Source organism: Rhinopithecus bieti, unplaced genomic scaffold, assembly GCF_001698545.2.
Source record: "Rhinopithecus bieti isolate Rb0 unplaced genomic scaffold, ASM169854v2 scaffold_84002, whole genome shotgun sequence".
In the NCBI taxonomy this organism is placed as follows: Eukaryota; Metazoa; Chordata; class Mammalia; order Primates; family Cercopithecidae; genus Rhinopithecus; species Rhinopithecus bieti.
Window position 1 is genome coordinate 2,668,877 of NW_016841755.1, and position 6,511 is coordinate 2,675,387.

The 6,511-nt window shown below is 47.4% G+C and overlaps 1 long non-coding RNA gene and 1 pseudogene across 1 annotated transcript in view; both read left to right on the forward strand.

The window, feature by feature from the left end:
- The first annotated feature begins 4,411 nt into the window (after nt 1–4,411).
- The window catches only part of LOC108525063 (uncharacterized), a 27,739-nt gene continuing 25,639 nt past the window's right edge, over nt 4,412–6,511 (forward strand). The window contains exon 1 of the long non-coding RNA XR_001884212.1: nt 4,412–4,501. This is a non-coding gene — a long non-coding RNA (uncharacterized LOC108525063). The remainder of the gene's footprint in view (nt 4,502–6,511) is intronic.
- LOC108525062 (10 kDa heat shock protein, mitochondrial pseudogene) overlaps nt 5,658–6,511 on the forward strand; it is a 4,448-nt pseudogene continuing 3,594 nt past the window's right edge.

A 6,511-nucleotide genomic window follows, 5' to 3' on the forward strand; every position in this document is an offset into this window, starting at 1 on the left:
GCCTGGGCAACAGAGTGAGACTCCGTCTCAAAAAAAAAAAAAAAATTTGTTATTTCTGTAGGTAATTGGGAAACAGGTGGTGTTTATTTACATGAGTAAGTTATTTAATGTGATCTGTGAGATTTTGGTGCACCCATCACCTGAGGACACTATACACTGCACCCTGTTTGTAGTATTTTATCCCTCACCCACTTCCCATCCTTTTCCCCTGACTTCCCAAAGTCCACTGTGTCATTCTTATGCCTTTGTATCCACATAGTTTAGCTCCAACTTATAAGTGAGAACATGCAATGTTTAGTTTTCCATTCCTGAGTTACTTCACTTAGAAAAATAGTCTCCAGTCTCATCCAGGTCTCTGGTGAATGCCGTTAATTTGTTCTCTTCTATGGCTGCATAGTATTTCATCATATATATATATCTCACAGTTTCTTTATCCACTCATTGATTGATGGGCATTTGGATTGGTTCCACATGAATGCTTATCTTACCATGCTAAATGCTAACATAAGGCTGGGTGCAGTGGCTCACACCTATAATTACACCACTTTGGGAGGCCGAGGTGGGAGGATCATCTGAGATCAGGAGTTTGAGACCAGCCTGGCCAATGTGGTGAAACCCCGTCTCTACTAAAAATACAAAAATTAGCTGAGTGTGGTGCTGGGCGCTTGTAATCCCAGCTACTCGGGAGCTGAGGCAGGAGAATCACTTGAACCCGGTAGGCGGAGGCTGCAGTGAGCCAAGATAGCTTTATTGCACTCCAGCCTGGGCAACAAGAGCAAAATTCCATCTCAAAAATAAATAAACAAAAAGTAAATAAATGCTAACATAAGCATTTTGCAAAATACATGATAACTAACACTATAATTTTGTTTCCTTTCCTGTTTCTATTTTAGTTAAACTAACAAAATTTTGGTTTTCTTAGATTTCTGGGGGGCTATGTTGAACATTTGTTTTTCAATTGTGGCAAAATATATGTATAATAAAATGTGCTTTTTAACATTTCTAAGCGTGCAGTTAATTACATCCACGATGTTGAGCAACCATTACCACTATCCATTTCCAAAACTTTTTCATCACTTCAAAGGGCAAATTTAAGTCCTGTAAATAGACTTAGGCTTAATTAAGCAGATAAAAGAAGAAGCAGCGAGCTGTAATGGGTGATCAAGGTGTTACGTTTATAAGGAACATGAAACTTGGGGTTTTTTAACTAAGTGATTAAGCCCACAGTTCAAAGCAAAACCCAGAATTAAAGCTCAAGTTCACATTGAAGAGAACATTAGCTCATTCACTTGGACCCACCGGTTCTGAATTTGCCCCATTTCTTCTGAATACCTTCTCTCTTCTCTCAGTCATATCGTTTGAAGGGCCTTCAGTTTTCCCCTTGTATTTAATTCCAGCAGGTCTTACTTGCCCAGTGCTTTCTGTTTTGTTTTGTTGTGAGGTTATTTTTTTTCACAGCGAATATGCTGCATTGAACACAGAACAAGACTCACTACGATGCTGCAGCCACAATAGCGTGTGATTTCAAGTCTTAAAAACCAGAATCACTTTTTTTCTCTGGACTGGAAGCATATTTATTTTGGCCGGTAAATGAGGACTTGTTCTCTGCCTGGGGTGGGGGTGCGGGGGAGAAGCTCTGTTCCGCTGGCTGTGGCAGCAGGCGGGCAGGCAGGCAGGCGGGCAGGCAGGTTCCAGTTTCAAGTTTGGCCCAGTTCCTCCAAGCTAGCCCTGCATTTGCAAGTCCCCTGACACCCAGCTGTCACCTATGGAAAACAGAGAACCTGGGGGGATTTGCTGAAGGGAGCTCCTGAGACTTCCCACTCCCCACAGGCCCTCACAGCAGCAGCGGAGCCCGGGGCTGACGGAGTGGGTTTCTCTGGGAAGGACTCTGCCCTTGGATAGATCTGTATCTATGGTAACAGTAAGATGTTTGTGTGAATAACTGCAAAAAAAAAAAAAAATAGTCTTTCAAATCTCTTCTTCTAAACTGTCAAGGCATGTTATTTCCAGCTTCAAATATTATTTTTAATAAATAAATACGTATTTTTCCCATGTAAACACTCAGGCAACTCTCTTTAGGACTTACATATTCCCAGGGTGCATAATGGGAGGTGTTTCAGTTACACACGAGGGAAACATGCTGTGAGTCAGAGGAAAGAGTAAATGAAGTAAGAAAAGTGTTGTGTGTGTGCCTGCGTGTGTGCCTGCAGTGTGTGCCTGCGTGTGTGCCTGCGTGTGTGCCTGCAGTGGAGGGGCGATGTGCCTGCGTGGGGGGCTCCTTGGAGTGATGGGCATTAGCATTCTCATGACTGCAGCCTGGGAGTCTGGTTATTCCAAAGGACCTGGCGCTCAACGCCAGCATGACTGAAGCCTTGAAGGCAAGCAGGCACCCTCCGCGGGTGTGATCTGCTGCCCAGAGGGCCAGGAATGGCATCCTTGCATTCCGATCATGCTGGGTCCCCAGACAAGGGCAGGGGTTCACATTGGAATTCCTCCATCTGGGAAGAGAGGACTTTTGCGATTGGTGTATTCGGACAGGAGTATACACTCACCGACATTCAGTCTGGGCGAAGTGGGGGCACCCGAAGGCAGAGGGGGACTGTGTGGTTGGTTCACTTTCTGGGGTGCCACTGAGTCCCTCTACCCTGCAGATGCCTGCACACGGCTCTTTGAGTTGGACGTCACGGGAGGGAATCCTTTTTCCCGTGAGGCAGGTTCTCAAGACAAGCATATTCTTTCATACTTACACACAGGTCCAATGGAGAAAGGGGGTGGGGCCTCAGGCTAAAATGTGCCGCTGAGTTACACAGAGAGGCAGAGAGTGCCACTGAGCCCTGCCCAAAAGCTCATGACTGAGTGAATGTAGATGATGGTGATGTCTCCTTCCCCTGAAGCCCCACGGAACACACGTCCATTCCAGAGCACAGAGGAGGCGGGGTGGCCAGGGTGCGATGGGGCGGGAGAAGGTGTTGTCTGCAGTGGACTGAGGAAAGGTGGAAGGAGATGGATCAGATGGCATTGAAGGGGAATTGTGAGAGAGAGCCGGGAAATGTGACAATGGTATTTACCTGGCCAGGGCACGGGGAGGCCTTTCTCTATCCTGCTGATACTCGTCTGCTCCCTGGACCCATATTCCCTCTTTCCAACTGCCTTAGTCTATTTTCAATTGCTTGTAACAAAATGCCTGGAACTGGATAATTTATAAGAAAAGGAATTTATTTCTTCCAGTTATGGAGGCCTCTGAGAAGTCCAAGCTGGAGGTGTGGCATCTGGTGAGAGCCTTCTTGCTACTGGGGACTCACTACGAAACCCCAAGGCAATGCCGGACTCCACATGGAGAGGGGGCTGAGCATGTTAACATAGCAACGTGCTAGCTCAAGCCTCTTCCTCCTCTTCTAAAGCCACCTATTCCCCTCCCATGATAACCCATTAATCCATGAACCCATTAGTCCATGAGTGGATTCATCCATTCATGAGGGTGGAGCCCTCTTAAAGGCCCCACCTCTCAGTGCTGCCACATTGGGGATTAAGTGTCAACGTGAGTTTTAGAAGACACATTTAAGCAGAAACGCCTCTCTCCCTGCCTTGCTCCTACCAAACTTGTAAAACATTGCAGTCAACTCTGAGAAAAGGAATGGAGGCAGGAGACACTAAGATGGGCACACACAAACGGACTGGGTATTGGAGCCCACGGCAGAAGCACTAGCATCCATCCAGCGCCGGCTGACTGCCGGGACTTGCACTAGGTGCAGCTGTGAAACAGCTCTTCAGGTGGGCAGACTTGTCCCTGTCTGCCGGTGCAGAAGCTAAGACTGAAGGAGGTCGTTTAGTGACACGGCCCGGACAGAAATCCAAATCTGTCCACTAGGCTTTGAGCCTGGAGTTTCTTTTTTCTTTTCTTTTCTTTTCTTTTTTTTTTTTTTTTTTGGAGACGGAGTCTTGCTCTGTCTCCCAGGCTGGAGTACAGTGGCCCCATCTTGGCTCACTGCAACTTCTGCCTCCCAGATTCAAGAAATTCTCCTGCCTCAGCCTCTCGAGTGGCTGGGACTACAGGCACCCACCACCATGATTGTCTAATTTTTTTTTTTTTTTAATTTTAGTAGAAACGGGGTTTCACCATGTTGCCCAGGCTGGTCTCGAACTCCTGAGCTCAGGCAGTCCACCCTCCTTTGGCCGCCCAAAGTGCTAGGATTGCAGGCGTGAGCCACCGCACCCGGCTGAGCCTGGAGTTTCTAAATGAGACGTTTGTCACAGTGGAGGGAGGTAGAGCACAAGGGTTAGGACTCCAGCCCTGGGCCAGGCGGTCTCGTGCAAGCCCCGCCTCTCCCGTACTAGCGAAGTTGTGAGGACAGCGCCTGCACGCAACACTCGCTCGCTAACTTGTAACTGTTATTATTACAGAAAGCGTGGAGCCAAACAGATGGCAGAGGCCAAAGGAGGAGCGCGCCAAACCCGAGGTAGATCTGAGTTCGCATCTTGGCGATTGTTTAGCTGGGCCAGGGTAAGTGCCTCACTGTTCCTCATCTGTAAATGAACACTGGTGCTGAGGTTGGGGTGAGCGCCTCACCGAGCCTCAGTTTCTCATCTGTAAAACGGACTCCTGTGTTTGGCTCGTGGCAGGGGCTGCCGAGCACGCGGATGGGTCCTCAGGAGGCTGGGCCGTCAAGAGCCTGCGATGGCACCACCTGATGCTAGAGAACGAGAACGCCAGTGCGTGCCCAACCGACAGGGAAGGACACGGGACACTGGAACAGGGGAGATGACACGGAAGAAATCAGGGGGAGCCAAAAGTGGCCATGCCGAGGAGGAGGGCGGAGGGGGCTGGGAGAGAAAAGCCCAGGGCTGTACGCTCGCATCCCTCTGCTGCCGGCCCCTCAGGTACATTCAAATACCGGGCATGAGGCCCGCAGACAAGGCTTTGAAAGGATATTGTTCTCCCATAAACAGAAGTGAAGGTGCTGGAAGAGGGCATGAGCAGGAAAATTATGGCTGGGCTGTGGATATCTATGGAGAAGACAGACGTGTGTGTCACGGTTGAGCAAAGGAGAGCCCTGCACACCTGCCCAGGGAGAAGGCACCCTGCCTTGGGCTGCTTCTGGCTGCAGAGCCAGCCTGGCAGATCTTGTAGTCCCTCCCCTCCAGACTCAGTAGCAATTTTGACGCCCCCATTATTTTCTTTTCTTTTCTTTTTTTTTTTTTTTTTTTTTTTTTTTTTTTTTTTTTTTTTTGAGGCAGAGTCTTGCTCTGTTGCCCAGGCTGGAGTGCAGTGGCGCGATCTCCGCTCACTGCAAGCTTCGCCTCCCGGGTTCAGCCATTCTCCTGCCTCAGCCTCCCGAGTAGCTGGGACTACAGGCGCCCACCACCACGCCCAGCTAGTTTTTGTGTATTTTTAGTAGAGATGGAGTTTCACCATGTTGGCCAGGATGGTCTTGACCTCCTGACCTTGTGATACTCCCGTCTCGGCCTCCCAAAGTGCTGGGATTACAGGCGTGAGCCACCGCGCCCGGCCCAGCGCCTCCATTTTTATAGGCGTCTGAACTCCCTGTTTTCTTTGCTTCCTTTTGCTTTAGAGAAAAATGTAAAGAATTTGAAGACAGCCATCGTCCCTTACCCACCTACACATTCATATATGTAGATGCAGAGACAGGCTACGTACCTTTAGATTATAGGAAAAAGTACCTTCTGGGGTCTCTCCTTGCAGCGCTACAGGACAGCAGAGTACGAGTCTGAGGTGGAGGGAGTCATGGCAGGACAAGCCTTTAGAAAATTTCTTCCACTCTTTGACCAAGTATTGGTTGAAAGGAGTGCTGCTGAAACTGTAACCAAAGGAGGCATTATGCTTCCAGAAAATCTCAAGGAAAAGTATTGCAAGCAACAGTAGTCGCTGTTGGATCGGGTTCTAAAGGAAAGGGTGGAGAGATTCCACCAGTTAGCCTGAAAGTTGGAGATAAAGTTCTTCTCCCAGAATACGGAGGCACCAAAGTAGTTCTGGATGACAAGGATTCTTTCCTATTTAGAGATGGTGACATTCTTGGAGAGTACGTAGACTGAAATAAGTCACTATTGAAATGGCATCAACATGAAGCTGCCCATTCCACTGAAGTTCTGAAATCTTTCATCATGTCAATAATTTCCATTTTTTATAATAAACTAATAATAACTAATGACAAAAAAAAAAGGAAAAAGTACCTTCTAAATTTGCAGCAAGAGGCAGGAGCAATCTTAAAAAGGGGGTTTGAGAAGCCAGCAGACCACCCTTAGGTGGTCTAGGGATCCCTTCCTGCCACAGTAGAAGCCTGAATTTTCAGATTTTCTCCAAGTGTAAAGATAAAAAAGTAAAACAGTTCAAAATTAAGTTGATATTATTTAAACACTTCATTATATACTCTGGTTTCTCTTCTGATTGCATAAAAACCAAAGGGAAGCTCTCTGCCTTCTAGAAATGAGTTTGTCCAAAGGAATTTCTAGCCTTGAATTTGTACCAAAAAAAAAAAAAAAAAAAAAAAAAAAA